At 46.8% G+C, this 26,335-nt stretch overlaps 2 non-coding genes across 2 annotated transcripts; both read right to left on the bottom strand.

Annotated features, from left to right (window-relative positions):
• Positions 1–15,495: 15,495 nt before the first annotated feature.
• Positions 15,496–15,567, bottom strand: trnae-uuc (transfer RNA glutamic acid (anticodon UUC)). Its single transcript has one exon. It is a non-coding gene; the product is annotated as a tRNA-Glu (tRNA).
• A 4,994-nt stretch (positions 15,568–20,561) lies between these two features.
• Positions 20,562–20,633, bottom strand: trnae-uuc (transfer RNA glutamic acid (anticodon UUC)). Its single transcript has one exon. It is a non-coding gene; the product is annotated as a tRNA-Glu (tRNA).
• Positions 20,634–26,335: the final 5,702 nt, after the last annotated feature.

Raw genomic sequence — 26,335 nt, forward strand, 5'->3', positions numbered from 1 at the left:
CACTTCTCCAGCCCAGAGCACAGCGGTTCCTGAATCCTGGCACCAGATTCTGATGCCATCTGTGCTTCTGCTGCCAACTGCAATCCCCATCACTATTCTGTCACTTATCTCCCCCTCCCTAACGTTGTTCTTACTCCCACCACCCCACAGTTAGTTCCCCCCCCACCCCAGCCCTCTCTCAGATTCCCTTTACCTGCCTGACCCGGGCTCACACCCTCCTGACCCTGTCCACGGACCCCATCGGAAGGCTCTGTACGGAGGGAAAGACCATCTCACGGATTAAAAAACATCTGATTAACTTTCCGCCTTGCCCTCCCAGGGTGTCAGCAAACTGGCTTCCAGCTCCACCTCTCTGAGCCGAAGGTCCTCCAAGTTGTGGTTGCCCCAGATCACATCGTCCAGAGCCTTCCTCCTTTTGCAAATTGAAAGACAAGTCTCACCCTGCCCTCTCCCGTATCTATTGTGTAACTGCTTAATCATTTCTCGTGGCCGGGCAGAGACTGATAGCCAAGTTTGGAACCCATGAGGATGGCCTTCACCAGGATCTTGGGTTCATGTTACATTACAGGTGACCCCATTACACTGTCCACAGTCTGTCTCTCTGTCTCTCACACACAGCCATACATTCTCACATACTCACACAGGCACCCTCTCAGATATACGCGCTCTCTCAGATGCACACCCACACACACATTCTCTCAAAGACTTATACTCCTGCACACTCTCACTTTACCAAGCATGCACACACGCAAACACACACTCTCTCACCAGACTCACGTGTATGCACACATTCACTCACTCTCATGCATGCACACATAGATAAGACTATGGGGTGAATTTGCATTTGCAGAATTATGTTTGTAGATACATTCTATTTTGCTCAAAAAGTGCACAATCTGCAGACAGTCAATCCATGTAATATTTTCTAAATTCCTACTTTGGAAACAGAACCAGTATGACTCAAGACAGACTCGAACCTCACATCTTTCATGCATTGTCTGAGCTGAGATGGCACCTCTTTGTAAAACCTTAAGTTATCTCGAGACTGTGACTTAAAAGAAGTTTTGGGATTTACATACTAATGAACTGAAACCTGCAACCCATTCTAAAGATGAAACACTTAAAAGCAGTCGAGATTTGTTCAATGTATCATTTTGCTACAAATTCTGTGTCTTATGATCCTGCTGTACAGCTACCTGACGAAGGAGCAACACTCCGAAAGTTAGTACTTCCAAATAAGCCTGTTGGACTATAACTGGATTTTTAACTATGTTTCTAGTGAAAACAGCCCATCCCTCCCACTGCTGCCAGTAAACTTTACAATGCTGAGGAAACAATGAACCATCAGTCCGGAAAAATGTACAATTCTAATAATATGAGCAACACATTGACTGCTCCTTCTGATATAAGACATTGGAAACCTCGCGCCGGAGATTGAAAGAAATTAGCAGCTTTAAAAGAAAAACCTGTTGGATCTCATAGCCTCCAATGTCTGAGTCCGACGGTAAGTTCAGGTAACTTTTGTTGGGACCCAACTTTGTTGCAGCTTCAGATGAACAAAAAGTAGCTTTTTTTTTAAACACACACACACACACCTTGGTGCAGCCTTAGCCTGGAGGAAGTATTGCTTCACTCAGCAATTGCAACCCATTGCCTGTATGCAAGTAAGATTCCCCCAGCACATTTGCAGATGGGCTGTCAAGAATCAACCACACTGTTGTGGTCTAGAGTCACATATAGGCCAGACCAGGGAAAGGATGCAGCTTGGACGACTGAGTGAATCCTTTCCCACAAAGGCAGGTTCCTCCCCTAAAGCATGAGTGAATCAGATTGGGGTGTTTGTTCCCCGAAAATGGTTTCATAATGAGATTCTGAACTCCAGATTTCTGACTGAACTCCAAATCCGCCATCTGCTATGGTGAGATTCAAACCCGGGAGTCCCCAGAACTGGGTATTAATGCAGTCGAGAGTGGCACTCGGCCGAAGCTCCTTCAATCCCCCTGCGATGGAGGTGAACTCACTGATGTCTCTGCAGGTGGGCGGAGCAGGTGAAGCCCTTCCCACACAGAGAGCAAATGAACGGTCTCTTTGATCCTCCAAGCTGAGTAAATGGTGTGAAATCCTGTACTTTTCACGGTCACCGCACTGAATCTCCCTCATTCGGGTGTATCAGTATTCTTCCTGCCACACCAGTGTCCAAGCAGACAGAAGCACACATTTCTTCTCGACTGGAATAGCTGCTGATATTCAAGTCCCAATGAATCAAATGACTCTGTCAGAAGCTGATGTATCTTTTGGTTTCAGATTTCTTTCCCCATGTCTTCCTGCAAATAAAACCATGAAATAAGTCACGGTCAGTACAGTCAAATAAACATAACATCGGTGACAATTCCTTAGATTGCCAGATACCTGCTGATCATATATTATTCATGACACAGAAACCTGAAAACCCTCATTCAGCCAGATAGCATTAAGTATATAAAGAGGAAAACTTCATTTAGGTGACAATGACCTGGAACAACCTTCCTACAAAGGTGCTGGAAATGGAGCTGAATCAAGGATATGAAAATGAAATGTCAAGGCTGCTTCAGGAAAGAAAGCCAGTAAAGTCGCTGAAAGACTTTCTGCTGACCTGTTAAATAAAAATGAACACAAGAAATACAGGACGTAATTCCATTCCGATATTAGAAGGTGAAAAATCATAGCCATGCAGCTTGTACAACAGCGAATATCAGATATACACCATATGAAGCAATCATAAAATCCCTGCAGTGCAGAAAGAGGCCATTTGGCCCATTGAGCCTACTCTGCCATTCTTTAAGATCATGGCTGATCTATCCATCATCTCAGCTCCTCTCACCTGCATTATCCTGACTACCCTAAATTCACCTACCATCCAAAATCCCATCGAACTGTGTCTTGAATATGCCTGCTTCTATTGCTTCCTTGGGCAAAGAATTCCATAGATTCACCATTCTCCAGGAAATGTAGTCCTCCTCCTCTGCCTTAAACATACCCCTAATCTTGTTACCTCGTCTAACCCACCAGCAGAAACGACGAGATAGGATGGGTCTGGGTGGCAAGTTGTTCGATGGGTCAGTGTGGACGTGATGGGTTGAATGGCCTCCTTCCACACTGTAGGGCTTCTATGATTTACTGCAGTTGTGTTTGCCCAGAACCACAGGTCCTGAAAGACGGGTCCCACCCTGCCCTCTCATATGTGTGTTATCTAACTGCTTCATCGCTCCCAGTGAATACAGCCTACACCTCCCAATGCTGCCGATAACCTTTACAATGCTGATGCAACAATGCAATACCTGCAATACTGAAACCCGTAAGGCTTCTGATGATACCAGTTACTGATTCACCGCTCCTTCTGATGCACAGCATTGGAAGTACATTGTTGGGGACTGAAAGAAATGAGCAGTTTAAAACAAAAACCCACCGAAACCCTTCACTAGGCTTCCCGCTCAGGACACTTTACTTAAAACACTTCAACCCCACATTGCAACAAATTCCCACATTCCATCAAAATCCTGGATGTCCTCACTTACTCAGTTGCTGTCTCTCAAATGAAAGATTTCATTTTAGCTCTACTCCCAGCGTAAGGACAAAATATCTTTGGAAGCTGCTCTGAAAGTCCAGTCTTCACAACAATACTTCTGCTTTCCTTCAGTCCAAATTGTCTGTGCTGACCAGATATCCCAAATTAGCATAGTCACATTTGTCAGCACTTAGCCTATATCCCTCTCAATTCACCCTGTTACCAGATGCCATTTAAAATGCTGTAATTATACCAGCCTCCACCACGTCCTCTGGCAGCTCATTCCATGCTTGCATCACTCTCTGTGTGAGAAAGTTGTCCATATGGTTCCATTTAAATCTTTCCCCTCTCACCTCAAATCTATGCCCTCTAGTTTTGGACTTCCCTACTATGTGAAAATGTTTTTGGCTATTCACCCTATCCATGTTCCATATGAACCTCTATAAAGTCACCCCTCAGCCTTCAATGCTCCAGGGAAAACAGCCCCGGCTTATTCAGCCTCTCCCTATAGCTCAAACCTCCAACCTTGTAAATCTTTGCCAAACCCTGTCAAAGGTTCATAACACTTTTCCTGTAGCAGGGTAACCAGAACTGAACGCAGTATTCCAAAAGTGGCTGAATCAATGTCCAGTACAGGGGCAACATGACCTCCCAAAATCTGTATTGAAAGACACTGACCTATAAAGGCAAGCATACCAAACACCTCCTTCGCAATCCTGTCTACCTGTGACTCCACTTTCAAGAAACTATGAACCGGCACTCCAAGGTATCTTTGGTCAACAACACTCCCCATTAACTTTGCAGATCCTTCCCTGATCTGCCTTTCCAAAATCAAAACTTCAAAATGGGGTTGAGAAACGTATCAGTTGTCATTGAATGGTGGAGTAGATCTGATGGGCTGAATGGCCTAATTTCTGCACCTTTGTCATATGGTCTCTTGCTGTCCTGGACAGCAAGGGTGAGAGAATTTGGAGCAGGAATAGGTCATTTGGTCTTTCAGTCGGCATCAGCATTGAACAATTCGTAACTGGATATAAATATACCGGCATCTAGGTGGTCAGGGTGGGATTTTTTTCACTGCAGCATCGGAGGTTGAGAGATGACCTTAGAGAGGATTATAAAATCTTCAGGGGTATCGATGAAGTGAATAGCAGGTATTCTTTCCCTGGGATGGGTGTTTCAAGTTTAGAGAGCAAACTTTGAAGATGAGAGGAGAAATATTTAAAAAGACATGAGGGGCACCTTTTTATTTTAAGACAGAGAATAGTTCTCATGTGGTATTAATGTCCAGAGGAGGTGATGGATGCAGGTACAGTTACAGTGTTTAAAAGACATTTGGATAAGTACATAGAGATGTACAGCATGGAAACAGACCCTTCGGTCCAACCCGTCCATGCTGACCAGATATCCCAAACCAATCTCGTCCCACCTGCCAGCATATCCCTCCAAAACCTTCCTATTCATATTTCCATCCAAATGCCTCTTAAATGTTGCAATTGTAATAGGAAAGGTTCAGAGAGTCTGGGCCAAACACTGGCAGGTGGGACTAGTTTAGTTTCAGAACACAGTCAGCATGGACTAGTTGGACTTAACGATCTGTTTCTGTGCTGTATGACTGTAACTGTTCTATACTGGTCTTAAAACCATTTTCTTACCTTCCCCCACTTCTATGTTCTTCAAAGTCAAATGAACTCAGCCTTGAATACATTCAATGATTGACCTAACTGCAGGAAGACATCCCCACTTCTGAACTCAACTTCTCTTGCTAATAGGGTAAAAACAATGACTGCAGATGCTGGAAACCAGATTCTGGATCAGTGGAGCTGGAAGAGCACAGCAATTCAGGCAGCATCTGAGGAGCTTCGAAATCGACATTTCGGGCAAAAGCCCTTCATCAGGAATAAAGGCAGAGAGCCTGAAGCGTGGAGAGATAAGCTAGAGGAGGGTGGGGGTGGGGATAGAGTAGCAAAGAGTACAATAGATCAGTGGGGGAGGAGATGAAGGTGATAGGTCAGGGAGGAGAGGGTGGAGTGGATAGGTGGAAAAGGAGCTAGGCAGGTCGGACAAGTCCAGACAAGTCAAGGGGACAGTGTTGCTGGAGGTTAGAAACTAGGATGAGGTGGGGGAAGGGGAAATGAGGATTTCGAAGCTTCTCTTGCTAATATACCACTTGCCTTGCTGATTGCCTGCTGCTCCTGTCTGACAACTGGCAGTGACTGGTGTAGAAGGACGCTGTGGCACCTTTGTCCATCCACACATCATTCCTGATGAAGGGCTCATGCCCAAAACATTGACTCTCCTCCTCCTCAGTTGCTGCCTAACCTGCTGTGCTTTTTCAGCGCCACAATATTCAACTCTGATCTCCATCATCTCACTTTCATCACATCTCAACATATCACCATTTAAACAATGCGCCTCCTCTCTGCGTTTTTTTTTAAACATCAAAGGCTATAGATTGTGTCACTGAATTTGCCATGTGTTTGCAAACTGAGACACAGACCTGGATCAACTTTTCCAGAATTTATTCCCCCGCCGCCCCCCGATTCACTCTTTCCTTTCAGTTGCTGCAAGTTAACAATTGAACCCCAGAGTGAAACAAAAAATGGAAAAAGTGGTGAGAAACAGACTGTTGTACTCACAAAAGTAAGACAGAGGAAGGAAGTTACAGTCTGGGGTGAAGTTCACAGAGAAAGGAGCAGCAGCACCTTCAGAGCTCACGGTCCAACCTCCACATTTCGACAATGGCCGGCTCTGATTGGCAGGAGGACCAGTCTCCTTCCGATCCTCCAAGGTTCTCCATTGGTCCATGGAAAGGAGCTGACGCGCAGTTTCTGCGGGCACTAAGGAATATGCGCAGTGCTTTGCTGACACCGGCGGTCATGCGCAGTGCTTGCTGACACCGCGGAGCATGCTCAGTGTGCAGGAATTTATTACAAATTTTAAAGTCAAAAATCACAAAACACCTGGTTATAGTCCAACAGACTTATTTAGAAGCACTAGCTTTCACAGCGCTGCTCCTCCATCAGGTGGTTGTGGAGTATAAGATCGTAAGACACAGAATATATGATCGTATACTCCACAACCGCCTGATGAAGGAGCGGCGCTCCGAAAGCTAGTGCTTCCAAACAAGCCGATTGGACTGTAACCTGGTGTTGTGTGATTTTTAACTTCGTACACCCCAGTCCAACACGGGCACATCCACAAATTTTAAGTGTCCAAATGCGAATACGAGAGAAAAATACCAAAGCAATTTTTTGTTGAAATGTTTTTTTTTCCCTGTGCCTCGACATGTTATTCCTTTGGCATTTTGTCTTTTGCCCAGGGTAGAGGTATTCCAAAACTAGAGGGTATAGGTTTAGGGTGAGGGGAAAAGATTTTAAAAGATTTAAAAGACTAGGCATAGAACATTCACCCCTTACAGGGCGAAAGTGAGGACTGCAGATGCTGGAAATTAGGGTCGAGAGTGTGGTGCTGGAAAAGCACAGCAGGTCAGGCAGCATCTGAGGAGCAGGAGAATCGACGTTTTGGGCAAAACCCTTCATCAGGAAATAGCCATGGGGAACTGCAGGGCTGTAGCGTAATCGAGTGTGTCTGGGTGGGATGCTGTTGGGAAGGTCGGTGTGAATGGCCTGCAGGGATGATATGCCTTAGCCATACGCATATTGAGAAGTGGTTGCCCCAAATCTGCTGTGGGATGAGTGGGTTCCAGTTCGTGGGACACTGACACCAGTCCTGGGGAAGGTGGGATTTGTGCTGTCTCTCGCTTCCCATTCTGCCCCTTGTCCATTTTCTCCCCACCCACTGCCCCCGCCCTTTCTCCCCTCTTCACACTGCACCCCGATTCTCTCCCCAACCCTCTGAACCCCAGTCATTCTCTACTCCCCAACCTCTGTCCCCTCTCCATTTCTCTCCCTTCTCCACCACCACCAGTGTCCCCGCCCGTCCTTTCTCGTGCCTCAGCCGTCTTTGATCTAGTGGCCGAGCAGAGGTTGATAGCCAAGTTTAGAACACATAAGGATGGCCTCAGCCGAGACCCTGGGTTCATGGCAGACTACAGGAGACCCAGCTACACAATACACTCTCTCACACACAAGCACACTCTCTTACATACTCACACGCTCGTGCAGACCTTCGCTGGTAGACATGCTCTCTCTCAGACACACAGTAATACATCCCCACACTCAAACCTACGCACACACCATCTCACATGCTTATACTCCATAACACACACACAAACACACACAGTACCCAGCATGCACACGCACACGCACACACACGCTCTCTCTCATGCATGCGCTCACATATCGAAGTCTTTGGGGTGAATCTGCGTTTGCAGGATTATATATTTGGAAATAGAACCAGTCTCACTCAAGATTAGGATACAGATAGACCCTACCCTCACAGCGTTCATGCATTGTCTTACCTGAGGTGACACCTCCTTTTATAGAACCTAAAGTCACCTGGAGAATGTGACTTTTAAAAAGTTCTGGGATTTACAGATTAATGAACCGAAATCTACAACCCGTTTTAAAAGATGAAAGACTCAACAGCAATCTAGGTTTCTTCAATATAACATTTATGGTACATGACACTATAATCTTTTCTAATATATTTTGTGTCTTATGATCCTCCTCCACAACTTGCAGAAGAGGACACCGATCCAAATGGATGCAGCTTGAGGTGACACTGAACAATAGTAGAGGATGGTTTCGATCCATCGACCTCTGGGTTATGGGCCCAGCACGCTCCCGCTGCGCCACTCTGCTGCCACACGCGGCGCTCCTTCCACAGAACACTTCAGGTTTCCGTCTGGCACGCGGCAGGCACGTTCGAGCCTGATGTCAAAGACCTCCACTGCTGTCGTGTAATATGCTGTTTCGCAGACGTATGGAGGCTGTGTAAATATAAACTTATTTCTAAATTCCCACATTCTGTTGGTCGAACTGTGATTTCACACTGAATCACAACATGTGTCACAGCGCAGACGGAGGCCATGCGGCCCACCTTCGCTCTGCTGGTTCTACACTTAAGTAAACGTGTGTCTCTATTCGTTTCATTCTCTCGCCTTCTCAGCGTAAATCTGCACATCTGAACGTGACCACCGAATTCCCTTTTGTGTCCATTGAATCTTCCTCTTTGTCAGTGTCAGACAGGGACTTACTAACCCTAACCACTCCCTGTCCGAAAACGTTCTTCCTAATGTCACTTTTACTTCTTTTCCTCGTGACTTTAAAATTCTGCCGAATTGTTGTGGATCCTTTCAGGTGTGGGAGCATTTTCACAACATTATTTCCTGTTTCTAGGTCCCGCATGACTTGGAAAAGTTCGGTTCTCCGAGGAGAGCTGTTCCAATTTTCCAATCTCCCTTGATTGTTGACATTCCTCAAACACCGCACCACTCACGTCAACCTGTTGAACACTATCTCCAACCATTTCACTTCCCTGTTTTCTGCCTCATTCGTACTCCAAACAGCCCAACCTCGTTTCACGAAGGCGTTTTTTGAGAAAATTAATCAGACAATTTTGCACAAGTCAAGTTAAAAAACGCGGGCTCGCTCGGGATTTGAACCCGGGGCCTCTCGCAACTCGGCACTGTAAAGGACCCGAAGCGAGAATCATATGCCAAGACCAAGGAGCCAGAGGGCCAGCGCGCTACCAACCCCCCACTCGACTTGCGCGACCTGAGACTTGCTCAGTATAAAATACATTTGAGATTGCTCTGAGAATTGCAAGCGGCAAAGAGTTTCCCGAACAGCTGCTTCTCATTCAGTCTCCCTGCAGCTGTTTGTCCCGTCCCCGGGAACCGGGCTCTCTCCACTGGCAGATAATTCAACCATTTTGCTTCGAAACTTTTCTCTGACACCCGAGTGGCCAGTGACAAGCATTGCCCTCCTCAACATCGGATACAGAGAACAGGAGAAGACCACGCAAACCTCCACGAGTGTATCAACTCGATTGTGCACATTGGGCCAGTATATCACTGGGAAATATTTATGTCCAAGCTATTTTCGGCAGCAGATGAGAAGGCGAGGTGCAGAACAGAGCGCTGTTATACCGGAAAGCTGCTAAAGACGACATTGAGTGAATAGGAGAGAATGCTTTCTCAGCTGGGTTATGGTCCCAACACGCACCCGTTGTGCCAGGGGTTCCACCTCGGTTCCACTCTTCCTTCACTCGCAACACCCCACACCCACCTCCCATCGTGCCAAGGCACTTTCCCCTGCAACCGCCGAATGTGTAACACCTGCCCATTTACCTGCTCCCTCCTGAATATCCAAGGGCTCAAACATACTGCCAGGTGAAGCAGCACTTTTGCCACAACCTAGTCCACTGCATTCGCTGCTCACAGTGTCGTTTCCCCAATGTGGCATGAAGCATGAACTGGGTGACTGCTTCGCAGAACATCCCGGTTCTGCCCGCAGAAAAAAGGCCCTGACCTTGCGGTTGCCTGCCACTTTAACACATCACCCTGTTCCCTGGCCAACATCTCTGTCTCAGGCTTGCAGCAGTGTTCTCGCTCCAGATGAAAGAAAAACACCTCATTTTCCACTTGGAGACCTTACAACCCTCCGGTCTTCAATATCGAGTTCCATAACTTTAGGGTCTGAACTCCCCCATGTCCTTGACCCCTACCACACAAACGACTCCTTGTTATCACCTCGTCTGCTATGACACACTACGTATTGTTAGCCGCTAACAGTCTCCATTAACAGTTATTCGCCCTCTCACGCGGATCGTTATTCACTCCTACGTCCTTCCTATTGTTCTGTCTCTGAGCTGGCGGCAAACACAGCAATGTACATCGGAGACACTGAGCCAGCTGAAACTTGCTCAGTGTGAAGTACATTCCACATTGCTGCAAGAATTGCAAGCAGCAAAGCGTTTCCAGAAGATCTGCTTGTCATTCTGTCCCCGGGGCAGAATGCCCACTTTGTCTCATCCCCAGGAACCGGACTACCTCCACTGGTGGTTAATTAAACCATTTCATTTTTACTTGCACGTTGTTCTGGGGGGTGGGACGGGGTGTAGGGCGGGGGGCGGGTAGAGTCCATTCGCTCTTCTGCTCTCTCTCTCTCTCTCTCTCTGAAACCCTTGGGATGAGAGGTGTCAGTTACATTAATGCGGGGAACATGAACAACTTTGATTGTGAACTTTCTCCAAGGGTCTGTTATCGGAGAGATAGAAAATGCTGTGCTGGCAGGACAGAAAGAAATGGACGCCGAGGACTCTTCGCTCAGGTAAATTCACATTGTTGTGCAGCCTTGTTGGTGTTCAGAAATCGTCTTCACGCAGCAATCTTACGGAAAGTCTATTGCAAAGTGGGCATCGCTTTCTTTGCTGCGACCGCGCAGCAGTTAACATCTGAGCCCCAAGTGTCCCAGATGAAGAGAATCCGAGTGAAACCTTCACTCACTGAGAGTCATCCCCACGGCCCTGAGCTATTGTTCCATCTTACCTCAAGTAAGATCACCTTAAGATCGGTGCTCTCTTCTGCAAGCTGCTTTTGCATCTACTTACCAAATGTCGCATATCGATGCACTCGCCAAATCCACTCAATTCAAGTGGCATGATTTTAGAGGTCTCAGTGGTATTCTGTACTTCCTCTGTTTTCTCTGAACCGAATCGCAAACCCAGTTCTCTGCGATGCCAATCAGCTGGTAAAGTTGAAACACATGCCTTGCGGTTTCGTCCATTCCTTGCACTAATTCGCCACCCTGGTTCAGACGAGAATGACAAGCATGTCAGAAACCGCATCACGACTCAGACATAGTCCCCTACTATTAGGACGGATACCACCGATTGTGAATCACCTCAGAGAGAGAGACAAGTGACAGACAGTCGCCGTGGACTCGATGGGCTGAACGGCTTCTGTCTGCGCGAGAATGATGCTACGTGTTTATGCCGTCCCACTGCCTGTCTCTGGGACAGAGAGGCTGAGGGAGCAAAACTGGTTCATTTTCAACCGTCCCTTCCGTGTTTCGATCCATCGATCTCTGGGTTATGGGCCCAGCACGCTCCCGCTGCGCCACTCTGCTACCGCACGCGGCGCCCCTTCCACAGAACACTTCAGATTTCCGTCTGGCACGCGGCAGGCACGTTCGAGCCTGATGTCAAAGACCTCCACTGCTGCCGTGTAATATGCTGTTTCGCAGACGTATGGAGGCTGTGTAAATATAAACTTATTTCTAAATTCCCATATTCTGTTGGTCGAACTGTGATTTCACACTGAATCACAACATGTGTCACAGCGCAGACGGAGACCATGCGGCCCACCTTCGCTCTGCTGGTTCTACACTTAAGTAAACGTGTGTCTCTATTCGTTTCATTCTCTCGCCTTCTCAGCGTAAATCTGCACATCTGAACGTGACCACCGAATTCCCTTTTGTGTCCATTGAATCTTACTCTTTGTCAATGACAGACAGGGACTTACTGACCCTAACCACTCCCTGTCCGAAAACGTTCTTCCTAATGTCACTTTTACTTCTTTTCATTGTGACTTTAAAATTCTGCCGATTTTTTGAGGTAGAGGTAAACAGCCAAAGATAATCAACGTCACTGCTTCCCTTCCATCGACTCAACTTTGTGAAACAGTATCTTTCACTGGCAAATAAAACACTTTTGTCCTCAGGTGCCTGCTTCATTTTGACCACGACTTCACGCCCCTCACTGTTCTAGTCTCATTTCCAAACACTTGGCTCATATCCTCAAAAACAGCTCTGTGGGTATCTGCTTGTTCCACCCTGACAGGCAGTGGGTTGCAGATTCCCGACAAGTCCCAATGTGATTGAAATATTTCAACCCCTCCACTGATTTTCATCTTTAAAAAAACCGTGGAGCAATCTCCCTTTCCTTTTGACGACAGTTCTCAACTGTAGTCGGCAGGGTTCACACCTGCGTGGGGAACCCGCAATGGATTTCATGTCTATCGCATTCACCTCTCGGCCCACCAATACAGAACCACACTGACAGCTTCATTTCACAGGTCTCTCTGCCTGTGGAGCTGAGAAAGTGTGAATCATTGCAGAGTTTGTTTGAATCCAATCATTTCACAGGTTTCGAAAGGGTTAAATATCTGCACATGGCGAGTCTGAAAGATGAAATGGACGTTCAGTTAAAAAGAAATACAGAAATTGCAGGAGTAACTTAGCAGGTCAGGTAGCATCTGTAGAAATAGAATCAGAGACAACATTTCAGAACTTTTTTTTATCCTCATCCAGGTGCAGCCAAACCTACTGAGTTGCTCCATCAGTTTCGCTTTCTGTCTCGGACTGTTAGCATCCGCATTCCTTTACTTTAGAAATTCAATCAATTCAGAAACCCCTTTGTGCTTCCTCAGTGGAAAAGATTTCCGTTTGGGAAACATTTTCCTGACACCATTAAAAACGCGCAACTTTGCGGCCAAGAAAGCGGTAGGAGCGTGAATAACAAACACGCCGCCTCTGGGTCGTCTCGAACCATGAACCGCCCGTTTACAGGCCGAACGCGCTGACCATATGCGCCACAGAGACAGGTCCGAGCATCGCGAGCAGTCTCGTTGAGGAAGCTACTATTCAATTCATAATTCAACCTGCCCCGCCCAGAATTACCATTGTCTTCTATCAGTTCAAACACAGCGAATACTGCAGAAAGCCAACGGGTCGAGCTGCATCTGTGGAAAGGTAAACAGAGCCGACGTTTTGAGTGTGTTACGGTTTTTGTTCAGAACTCAGTGTTTTGCCTCTTCCCGAAGTTGGTCCAGGTCTGTATCTCAATTGGCAAACACATGGCAAGTGTAGTGCCGCAATGTGAAGTTATAGCCTTGGCTGTTTAAAAAAAAGCAGTGCATTGTTTAAATGGTGATATATTGGAATGTGGAGAAAGTGAGGACGAGAGGTGAAAGTCGAAAAATGTGGCACTGGAAAAGCAGAACAGGTCAGGCAGCATCTGAGGAGCAGGACAGTGAACGTTTCGGACACAAGCCCTTCATCAGGAATGATGTATGGATGTCCAAAGGGGTCTCAGAGTCCCCTCCACACCAGTCAATGCCAGTTGTCGGGCAGATGCAGCAGGCAATGAGCGAGGCAAGTGGTATATTACGAAGAGGAATTCAGTTCAGAAGTGGGGTCATTAAACATATTCAAGGCTAAATTCATCTGAGTTTTGAACAACAAAGAAGTGGATTGTTATGGGTGGAGGTAAGAAAATGGTTTTAAGACCAGTACAGGTCAGTCACAGAGCATGACAGCACTGAACAGACCCTTCATCCAACTCGTCCATGCTGAGTATGCTCTCAAACTAAACTCGTCCCACCTACCAGTGTTTGGCCCATAAACCTTCGAACCTTTCATATTCATGTACTTATCCAAATGTCTTTTAAACGTTGTAACTGTACGTGTATAAAATCATGAGGGGTATGGATAGGATAAATAGACAAAGTCTTTTCCCAGGGGTGGGGGTGTCCAGAACGAGAGGGCATGGGTTTAGCATTAGAGGGGAAAGATACAAAAGAGATCTAAAGGGCAACGTTTTCACGCAGAGGATTGTACGTTTATTGAATGAACTGCCAGAGGAAGTGGTGAAGTCTAGTACGATTGCAAAATTTAAAAGGAATTTGGTTAGGTATATGAATAGGAAGGGTTTGGAGGGATATGGGGCCGTGTGCTGTCAGGTGGGACGAGATTGGGTTGGGATAGTTGGTCAGCATGGACAAGTTGGACCAAACAGTCTGTTTCTGTGCTGTACATCTCTGTGACTCTATGACTTCTGCTGGACGTTCATTCTGCACTCAGACCACTCTCTTAAAAACGATCCTTGTTCTGTCTTTATAAAATCTTTCTCTACTCACCTCAAAATATTTGCTCCCTGATCCTGAAACCCCCAGCTGAGGGAAAGGACACCTGCTGTTCACCTCATCCGTATCTCTCATGATTTTATAATCCTCTATATGCAGTGCGTAGTGGCTCATTGAAATAATGTCCTGATGCAGCTTCGTTTGTGGGTGTTGGGATGATTGCTTCTGTGGTTAAGCACTTGGTTTGCGTGTGTTGTTTTTCTGTAGACGCTAGTGTGAAGTTCCCTATTGACTGTTCGCTCTACTGTGACATCTAAGACTGGCACTTTGTTGTTGTTCTCCTCCTCTTCAAACCAGGAGCCCCCCTCAGGCCATAGTCTCACTACTTGGAACACCAATATACAGACTAGTCAAAGGCCTCCACTGAAGACTAAAACACCAAGTCGAAGATTCACGCCACTCCATTTATTCCATCCAAGAATTCCTGAACACCAAAGACACTAAGTTAGAAGAGGATGGAATAATGATGTCCTTTGACATAACAGCCCTGTTCACATCCATTAACATCAACGTGGCCAAAGAAAACTGGAGACACTACTCGAAGAACCAAAGATACAAATACAGCACCAACTTCATCAGCAAAGATAGCACTATCCAGCTCGTGGAACTGTGCCTTAACCACCCACTTCATATTCAGTAACAAGCCTCAAACAAATCAACTAAACACCCATGAAACCACCAGTATCAGGATTCCTAGCAGAAGCAATAATGCAGTCTCAAACCAACAGCCCTACCAACGATCCAAATCAAACTTTGTGTCCGCCACAGTGATGACACTTTTGTCATCAAAAAATGAAGTAAATTAGAGGAAACCTACAACACCATCAACAATATCCTTACTGGCATAAAATTCACAAAAGAGGAGAACAACAACAAAGTGCCATTTCGAGATGTCACAGTCAATGGTAAATTCAAAACAGGGTCGACAGGAAAACAACACACACGAACCAAGTACTTAGCTACAGAAGCAATGATCCCTACACATACAAACAAGCCTGAATCAGGACACTATTTCAACGAGGCACGACACACTGCAGTCGCCAGTAACGACGAAGGCCAAAAAGGAACTGTACAGCGCATTTACGGAGAATGGGTAGGCCAAAGATCTACTGAGAAACACTTCCCTGACCGGGAATCGAACCCGGGCCGCAGCGGTGAAAGCGCCGAATCCTAACCACTAGACCACCAGGGAGACAGCAGCGCACCCTCGCAGCGCTATCGTATATTGCTTCCCTGCCCGGAAATCGAACCTGGGCCACGATCGTGAGAAGGCTTCCACCAATGTCATTGCTTGTATCCATTGCTCCCGATGCGGTCTCCTCGACATTGGGGAGACTGGAGACTCCTCGCAGAGTCAAGTCACAGCGCTTGAGGGAACATCTCCAGGACACTCGCAGCAATCAACCCCATCACCCTCTGGCCCAAAATTTCAACTGCCCCTCCCACGCTGCCGAGAACATGCAGGTCCTGGGCCTCCTCCATCGCCGCTCACTCCCCACCCGATGCCTGAAGGAAGAACGCCCCATCTTTCACCTCGGATAAATTCAACCCCAGGACATCAATGTGGACTTCACCAGTTTCCTCATTTCCCCTCCCCCCACCTTACCTCAGTTCCAACCTTCCAGCTCAGCGCTGTCCTCATGACCTGTCCTCCCTGCCAATCTCCCTTCTCAACTGTTCGCTCCACCCTCCTCTCTGACCTGTCACCTCCATCCCCACCCCCATTCACCTATTGTACTCTTTGCTACCTACGGCCCAGCACCCCCCAATTTATCTCGCCATCCCTGGAAGCGTCCTGCCTCTATTCCTGATGAAGGGCTTAAGCCCGAAATGTCGATTTTCCTGCTCCTCGGAAGCTGTCTGACCTGCTGTGCCTTTCCAGTACCACTCTGATCTAAACTCTGGTTTCCAGCATCTGCAGTCCCGACTTTTGCCTACCCAATAAACCCAGTGTGACGATTTCACATCAACAAACTGACACTCGCAGACACAACGTCTGCAGAAACCCTAGCCACATTACTTTACATTAAAGACATCTGTGAAATGATTTCCAGATAACTCAACCCTCTCAGCATTAAACAACGGCTAGTGAACCTTAAATACCCTATACAAACAACCCGCAAACGAATGTTATTTACAAAATACCATACAAGGAAATACATGAATTCTGCCGCACAGTTCTCTGTGGCAAGAAATGCTGGGATGAGATAAGGAAGATTTTTTCAGTCAAAACGAATCGGCACTGACTGGACAGCCATTTAAAATCAACGCTGTCAGGCCAGGATGGAAGACCGGAAGGGATAATCAGTTTTCTTATTTCCTGAAGATTTACAAAGCTGAGACTGGGTTTTGGTGTTTGTTCCCTTTCCACTCCCAGAAGCCGCAGTGGTTGGGGCGGTGAGTTGGGGAAAGTGAAATGTGCCCGTGAGCAGCGTGTGGGGCTCTTTCAGCCTCCCCTCCTCTGACAGCGCTGTGACGTGACTCTGATGTTCTCAGGGACACTGACTGACGCGAGACAGCGAAAAGAGTCTCGTTCCTGCAGATCAGGAATTCAAACCGTATGCCGGCTTCAGGACAATGAGAAAGATTAATTGGGTTGTGTGAAGAAGCTGAGAGCTGCATTTCAAACAGGTAGGTGGAGTCAGATGCGTCATCCATTGCGCCCTGGCACTGTGCCTACCTTACGCCGCCATGATGCAGAGTTCTGACGTTAACACGGACATGCGCAGCAATGGGAACATTCACAAGGTGAACAGCCAAACATAAGCACCGTCACTGCTTCCCTTCCATCGACCCAACTTTGTGAAGCAGTATCTTTCACTGGGAAATAAAACACCTTTGTCCTCAGGTGCTGCTTCATTTCGACCACGACTTCACGCCCCTCACTGTTCTCGTCTCATTTCCAAACACTTGGCTCATATCCTCAAAAGCAGCTCTGGGGATATCTGCTTGTTCCACCCGGACAGGCAGTGGGTTGCAGATTCCCGATCAGTCCCAATGTGATTGAAATATTTCAACCCCTCCACTGATTTGCATCTTTAAAAAAACCGTGGAACAATCTCCCTTTCCTTTTGACGACAGTTCTCAACTGTAGTCGACAGGGTTCACACCTGCGTGGGGAACCCGCAATGGATTTCATGTCCATCGCATTCACCACTCTGCCCACAAATACAGAACCACACTGACAGCTTCATTTCCCAGGTCTCTCTGCCTGTGGAGCTGAGAAAGAGTGAATCATTGCAGAGTTTGTTTGAATCCAATCACTTCACAGTTTTCGAAAGGGTTAAATATTTGCAAATGGCGATTCTGGGTGTTTCATCCCGAAAGATGAAATGGACGTTCAGTTAAAAACAAAACCAGAAATTGCAGGAGCAACTCAGCAGGTCAGCCAGCATCTGTAGAAAGAGAATCAGAGACAACATTTCAGAACTTTTTTTTTCCTCATCCAGGAACATCCAAAACTACTGAGTTGCTCCAGCAGTTTCGCTTTCTGTCTCGGACTGTAAGCATCCGCATTCCTTTACGTTAGAAATTCAATCAATTCAGAAACCCCTTTGTGCTTCCTCAGTGGAAAAGATTTCCGTTTGGGAAACATTTTCCTGACACCATTAAAAACACGCATCTTTGCAGCCCTGAAAGCGGTTGGAGCGTGAACAACAAACGCTCCGTCTCTGGGTGGTCTCGAACCACCAACCTTCCGGTTAACAGCCGAACGCGCTGTCCAATTGCGCCACAGAGACAGGTCCACCCATCGCCCGCACAGTCTCGTTGAGGAAGCTACTATTCAATTCGTAATTTAACCTTCCCGCCCAGAATTACCATTGTCTTCTATCAGTTCAAACACAGCGAATACTGCAGAAAGCCAACGGGTCGAGCTGCATCTGTGGAAAGGTAAACAGAGCCGACGTTTTGAGTGTGTTACGGTTTTTGTTCAGAACTCAGTGTTTTGCCTCTTCCCGAAGTTGGTCCAAGTCTGTATCTCAATTGGCAAACACATGGCAAGTGTAGTGCCGCAATGTGAAGTTATAGCCTTGGCTGTTTAAAAAAAAGCAGTGCATTGTTTAAATGGTGATATATTGGAATGTGGAGAAAGTGAGGACGAGAGGTGAAAGTCGAAAAATGTGGCACTGGAAAAGCAGAACAGGTCAGGCAGCATCTGAGGAGCAGGACAGTGAACGTTTCGGGCACAAGCCCTTCATCAGGAATAATGTATGGATGTATAAAGGGGTGTCAGAGTCCCTCCATTCCAGTCAATGCCAGTTGTCGGGCAGATGCAGCAGGCAATGAGCGAGGCAAGTGGTATATTACGAAGAGGAATTCAGTTCAGAAGTGGGGTCATTGAACATATTCAAGGCTAAATTCATCTGAGTTTTGAACAACAAAGAAGTGGATTGTTATGGGGGGAGGTAAGAAAATGGTTTTAAGACCAGTACAGGACAGTCACAGAGTATGACAGCACTGAACAGACCCTTCATCCAACTCGTCCATGCTGAGTATGTTCTCAAACTAAACTCGTCCCACCTACCAGTGTTTGCCCATAAACCTTCGAACCTTTCATATTCATGGACTTATCCAAACGTTGTAACTCTGCGTGTGTAAAATCATGAGGGGTATGGATAGGATAAATAGACAAAGTTTTTTTCCCTGGGGTGGGGGAGTCCAGAACGAGAGGGCATGGGTTTAGCATTAGAGGGGAAAGATACAAAAGAGATCTAAGGGGCAACGTTTTCACGCAGAGGATTGTACGTTTATTGAATGAACTGCCAGAGGAAGTGGTGAAGTCTAGTACGATTGCAACATTTAAAAGGCATTTGGTTAGGTGTATGAATAGGAAGGGTTTGGAGGGATATGGGGCCGTGCGCTGTCAGGTGGGACTAGATTGTTTTGGGATAGTTGGTCGGCATGGACAAGTTGGACCAAACAGTCTGTTTCTGTGCTGTACATCTCTATGACTCTATGACTTCTTCTGGACATTCATTCTGCACTCAGACCACTCTCTTAAAAAACGATTCTTGTCCTGTCTTATAAAATCTTTCTCTACTCACCTCAAAATATTTGCTCCCTGATCCTGAAAACCCCAGCTGAGGGAAAGGACACCTGCTGTTCACCTCATCCGTACCCCTCATGATTTTATAATCCTCTATATGCAGTGTGTAGTGGCTCATTGAAATAATGTCCTGATGCAGCTTCGTTTGTGGGTGTTGGGATGATTGCTTCTGTGGTTAAGCACTTGGTTTGCGTGTATTGTTTTTCTGTAGACGCTAGTGTGAAGTTCCCTATTGACTGTTCGCTCTACTGTGACATCTAAGAATGGCACTTTGTTGTTGTTCTCCTCCTCTTCAAACCAGGAGCCCCCCTCAGGCCTTAGTCTCACTACTTGGAACACCAACATACAGACTCATCAAAGGCCTCCACTGAAGTCTAAAACACCAAGTCGAAGATTCACGCCACTCCATTTACTCCATCCAAGAATTCCTGAACACCAAAGAACTAAGTTAGAAGAGGATGGAATAATGATGTCCTTTGACATAACAGCCCTGTTCACATCCATTAACATCAACGTGGCCAAAGAAAACTGGAACACTACTCGAAGAACCAAAGACATAAACACAGCACCAACTTCATCAGCAAAGATAGCACTATCCAGCTCGTGGAACTGTGCCTTAACCATCCACTTCATATTCAGTAACAAGCCCTACAAACAAGTAAACGAAACACCCATGAAACCACCAGTATCAGGATTCCTAGCAGAAGCAATAATGCAGAGTCTCAAACCAACAGCCCTTCAAACGATCCAACTCAAACTTTGTTGTCCGCCACAGTGATGACACTTTTGTCATCAAAAAATGAAGTAATTTAGAGGAAACCTACAACACCATCAACAATATCCTTACTGGCATAAAATTCACAAAAGAGGAGAACAACAACAAAGTGCCATTTCGAGATGTCACAGTCGAGCGAACAGTCAATGGTAAATTCAAAACAGCGTCGACAGGAAAACAACGCACACGAACCAAGTACTCAGCTACAGAAACAATGATCCCTACACCTACAAACAAGCCTGAATCAGGACACGATTTCAACGAGGCGCGACACACTGCAGGAGCCAGGAACGACAAACACAAATAAGGAACTGTACAGCGCATTTACGGAGAATGGGTAGGCCAAAGATCCACTGAGAAACACTTCCCTAACCGGGAATCGAACCCGGGTCGCAGCGGTGAAAGCGCCGAATCCTAACCACTAGACCACCAGGGAGACAGCAGCGCACCCTCGCAGCGCTATCGTATATTGCTTCCCTGCCCGGAAATCGAACCTGGGCCACGATCGTGAGAAGGCTTCCACCAATGTCATTGCTTGTATCCATTGCTCCCGATGCGGTCTCCTCGACATTGGGGAGACTGGAGACTCCTCGCAGAGTCAAGTCACAGCGCTTGAGGGAACATCTCCAGGACACTCGCAGCAATCAACCCCATCACCCTCTGGCCCAAAATTTCAACTCCCCCTCCCACGCTGCCGAGAACATGCAGGTCCTGGGCCTCCTCCATCGCCGCTCTCTCCCCACCCGATGCCTGAAGGAAGAACGCCCCATCTTTCACCTCGGATAAATTCAACCCCAGGACATCAATGTGGACTTCACCAGTTTCCTCATTTCCCCTCCCCCCACCTTACCTCAGTTCCAACCTTCCAGCTCAGCGCTGTCCTCATGACCTGTCCTCCCTGCCAATCCACCCTCCTCTCTGACCTGTCACCTCCATCCCCACCCCCATTCACCTATTGTACTCTTTGCTACCTACGGCCCAGCACCCCCCCAATTTATCTCGTCATCCCTGGAAGCGTCCTGCCTCTATTCCTGATGAAGGGCTTTTGCCCAAAACGTCGGTTTTCCTGCTCCTCGGAAGCTGTCTGACCTGCTGTGCTTTTCCAGCACCACTCTGATCAAAACTTTGGTTTCCAGCATCTGCAGTCCTCACTTTTGCCTACCCAATAAACCCAGTGTGACGATTTCACATCAACAAACTGACACTAGCAGACACAACGTCTGCAGAAACCCTAGCCACATTACTTTACATTAAAGACATCTGTGAAATGATTTCCAGATAACTCAACCCTCTCAGCATTAAACAACGGCTAGTGAACCTTAAATACCCTATACAAACAACCCGCAAACGAATGTTATTTACAAAATAACATACAAGGAAATATATACATGAACTCTGCCACACAGTTCTCTGTGGCAAGAAATGCTGCGATGAGATAAGGAAGATTTTTTTCAGCCAAAACGAATCGGCACTAACTGGACAGCCATTTAAAATCAACGCTGTCAGGCCAGGATGGAAGACTGGAAGGGATAATCAGTTTTCTTATTTCCTGAAGATTTACAAAGCTGAGACTGGGTTTTGGTGTTTGTTCCCTTTCCACTCCCAGGAGCCGCAGTGGTTGGGGCGGTGAGTTGGGGAAAGTGAAATGTGCCCGTGAGCAGCGTGTGGGGCTCTTTCAGCTTCCCCTCCTCTGACAGCGCTGTGACGTGACTTTGATGTTCTCAGGGACACTTACTGACGCGAGACAGTGAAACGAGTCTCGTTCCTGCAGATCAGGAATTCAAACCGTATGCCGGCTTCAGGACAATGAGAAAGATTAATTGGGGTGTGTGACGAAGCTGTGAGCTGCATTTCAAAGAGGTAGGTGGAGTCACATGCGTCATCCATTGCGCCCCTGGCACTGTGCCTACCTGACGCCGCCATGATGCAGAGTTCTGACGTTAACACGGACATGCGCAGCAATGGGAACATCCACAAGGTGAACAGCCAAAGATAATCACCGTCACTGCTTCCCTTCCATTGTACCAAATTTGTGAAGCAGTATCTTTCACTGGCAAATAAAACACCTTTGTCCTCAGGTGCCTGCCTCATTTCGACCACGACTTCACGCCCCTCACTGTTCTCGTCTCATTTCCAAACACTGGGCTCATATCCTCAAAAGCAGCTCTGCGGGTATCTGCTTGTTCCACCCTGACAGGCAGTGGGTTGCAGATTCCCGACCAGTCCCAATGTGATTGAAATATTTCAACCCCTCCACTGGTTTGCATCTTTGAAAAAACGTGGAGAAATCTCCTTTTCTTTTTGACGACAGTTCTCAACTGTGGTCGGCAGGATTCACACCTGCGTGGGGAACCCGCAATGGATTTCATGTCTATCGCATTCACCTCTCGGCCCACCAATACAGAACCACACTGACAGCTTCATTTCCCAGGTCTCTCTGCCTGTGGAGCTGAGAACGTGTGAATCATTGCAGAGTTTGTTTGAATCCAATCACTTCACAGGTTTCGAAAGGGTTAAATATCTGCAAATGGCGGGTCTGGGTGTTTCATCCCGAAAGATGGAATGGACGTTCAGTTAAAAACAAAGCCAGAAATTGCAGGAGCAACTCAGCAGGTCAGGCAGCATCTGTAGAAAGAGAATCAGAGACAACATTTCAGAACTTTTTTATCCTCATCCAGGTACTGAGTTGCTCCAGCAGTTTCGCTTTCTGTCTCGGACTGTAAGCATCCGCAGTCCTTTACGTTAGAAATTCAATCAATTCAGAAACCCCTTTGTGCTTCCTCAGTGGAAAAGATTTCCGTTTGGGAAACATTTTCCTGACACCATTATAACCGCGCATCTTTGCAGCCAAGAAAGCGGTTGGAGCGTGAACAACAAACGCGCCGTCTCGGGGTGGTCTCGGAACCAACAACCTCTCAGTTAACAGCCGAACGCGCTGACCAGTTGCGCCACAGAGACAATCCCGGGCTTTCCTGCACAGTCTCCTTGAGGAAGTTACTATTCAATTCATAATTCAACCTGCCCCGCACAGAAGTACCATTGTCAAAGCACTGATAACATGGTAGTCTGGTGTCAGCTCGATTGCAGGTCCTGATTTCTCTGTCCTCTGGTCCCCCTGTTCCCACAGAGTAAAATGTTGTCTGTTCTCAGCTCTACTCGATTTCTGCTGAATCTTTGACCCCCTTTTACACCTTCTGGAGCAATAAAATATTCTGAGCCTCCAGGAAATGACACCTTATTTTTTCCCCCTCCTGATTTTAAAAATCTCTATAAAGTTATCTGTCAACTTGCTAGGCTTCGTTGGAAAAATGTCCCAGCTTCTTCTTAACTCAAACCCTCCATTCCCAGCAGCACGCTGGTAAAGTAGGGAATAGGGATTTGTATCAAATCACATAAATGTACTGTCTGAAAAAATCTGGCTGTGTTCTTGCCTGAGATATTGAGAGTCCCTGTTGTAAGTAATTACGAATGCAATTATTTTGGTCACAGAATTGAACAATCATTTTGCAACAAAGGGGTCTACTCTGATAAGGAGGTACTGGTCATTTCTAGGGTAACTGAACAGTTTTTAGATCAGGGAGATGAAGTTCCAGACACTTGGGAAAGGCAAGAAATGACTGTGATAAATAAGACAAAGAACTGTGGATGCTGGAAATCTGAAACAAACACTGAGAACACTGGAAAAACTCAGCAGGACTGGAAGCATATTTGGAGAGAAAGCAGAGTTAAGGTTTCCAGTCCAACAACTCCTCTTCAGGATTCTGAAATAGTTTGTGAGAACCTCTTAAGACTACTGCTCCGCTTTAAGACCATAATACACAGGAGCAGGATGAGGCCATTTGGCCCATCGAGTCTACTCCACCAGTCGATCATGGCTGATATATTTCTCCATCCCATTCTGCTGCCCTCTCCTCATAACCCTTGACCCCTTACTAATCAAGAACCTATCTCTGTCTTAAATGCCCTCAATGACTTGGCATCCTCAACCCTTCTCCTAGTGGAAACATCATCTCCACATCCACACTATCCGGTCATAGAGTAGCACAGCGCTGCCTGACCCACTGTGATCTTCAGCATTTGTTGTTTTCAGGAAGGATTCCAGCATCTACAACAACGCGCTTCTAAATTTTGTACCCAGTTGGTTAGCTCTCCCTGGATCCTGTGAGATTTAACCTGGCTCAACAATCCACTGTGTGGTACAATTAACAAAGTTCCCAGGCCCCACCTCCTTTTGCACACGTAAGTCGCACGATGGATCAGTGGTGAGCACTGCTGCCTTACCGCACCACGGACCCGTGTTCGATTCCAGCCTTGGGGCGACTATCTGTGTGGAGTTTGCACATTCTCCCTGCCGTGTCTGCGTGGGTTTGCTCTGGTTTCCTCCCAAAGTCTAACGATGTGCGGTTTCGGGAGAAGTGACCATACTAAATGGGCCCAGAGTGTGCAGTAAGTGTATGTAATGGGATAGGGGAAATTGTATGCATGGGTTCCACTTTGGATGGTCTGTGTGGACTTGTTTGGCTGAATGGCGTGTTTCCACATTGTAGGAATTCTACGTGGCATTCCCCCAACTCCAGAGTCTCAGCACTCTTGGTTTTTCCCATGGGCAGTGTTGGGGAGGGAAACAATGTTTTACACGGGAGGGAGGTTCAGCGAGTGTGAAGCTAAAAGTACACGCAGTGCATTACTTGAGCTGTTTTCCCCGGTATACCAGAGGCTGAGGGGTGACCTTACAGACGTTTATAGAGTCATGCGAGGCATGGATAGGTTAAATAGACAAGGTCATTTCCCAGGGATGGGAGAAGTCCAGAACAGGAGGGTAGTATGTTTGGCGTGAGAGAGGCAAGTGTAAGGCATGATCTGCCGGAGGAAATAGTGGATGTAGGTCCAATTATAACATTTAAAAGGCGTCTGGATGGATATATGAATAGGAAGAGTTCAGAGGGATATGGGCCAAGTGCTGGTAAATGAGACGAGATTAATTTAGGCTATCTGGTGGGCACGGATGAGTTGGACTGAAGGACCTGTTTTTGTGCTGTGTATCTCAATGACTCTGGCTTGCCCGTAATGTTTGCCATGCCTGTATGTTCAGTTCCTGTCTGGTGTCGGTGCCAATGCCTTGATATCTCATTTCCTCCACCTCCCCAGATGTTAACCATTCCGTGTCTGGATGTTTCTCAAGAAGCTGCATTGAAGGTTCATCCTGAATTGGTACTTTTTTTGCTTCCCAAAATCAGACTTACTCACTCCTACATATCGTGAAAGATACTAACTTTCAGGTGGAGGTATCCAAAATTCAGAGGTGTCTGTCTTGATGTTTTCACTTTTCGGTCTCTGTAAGATCCTGAATCAGTACCATGGGGAGAATTAGTTTAAGCGGAGTGAGAATAGAGGGTGAGAGGGGTGGGATGGTGCTTTCAATTTTGTGGAAAAAGAAAAGAATGTTCTGCGTAAAGTAGAATTGCTTGTTTGGAATTTCTAACCTGACTGACAGTGATGATTTTTGTAATCTCTTTTTACAGATTATTTGAAGATATGAAGACGGAAGTTTCAATATCAATAGCTGAAGGGCTTTGCCTGAAACATTGACTCGACTGCTCCTCGGATGCTGCCTGATCTGTTGTGATTTTCCAGCATTGCACTTTGACTCTGACTCTCCAGCATTTGCTGTCCTCAATTTCACGTCAATGTCTGACAGTCACTGAATCCATCGGGACTATAACAATTTTCGACTATGATTCTGTGAGAAGGAACCAAGCGTTTTAGTTCCTGTTTCAGTACGTTTTCAGCATCAGTGAGACTGGAAGAGAGACCCTACTGTTGCAGCACTTTGGTTGTGGAGCCAGTAAATGTTATACAGACTGGGAAGAGGAATTCACGGCAGAGAGGTGCTGTACACGCGTTTGTGTGCAGGTGAAGCTTCGGTCATGGAGAAACCTAAGGAATCCCGTCCCGTGGAGAAACCGTGGAAGTGTGGCGACTGTGGGAAAGGCTTCCGTTTCCCATCTGACCTGGAGACTCATGGGCGCAGTCACACCGGGGAGAGACTGTTCTCCTGCTCTGAGTGCGGAAAGGGCTTCAGCAATTCCTCCCGCCTGCTGAGCCATCAGCGAGTCCACATTAGGGAGAGACCCTTCA

Source organism: Chiloscyllium plagiosum, unplaced genomic scaffold (assembly GCF_037043375.1).
Source record: "Chiloscyllium plagiosum isolate Xiang-an unplaced genomic scaffold, Cpla_swu_hap1 HiC_scaffold_27, whole genome shotgun sequence".
In the NCBI taxonomy this organism is placed as follows: domain Eukaryota; kingdom Metazoa; phylum Chordata; class Chondrichthyes; order Orectolobiformes; family Hemiscylliidae; genus Chiloscyllium; species Chiloscyllium plagiosum.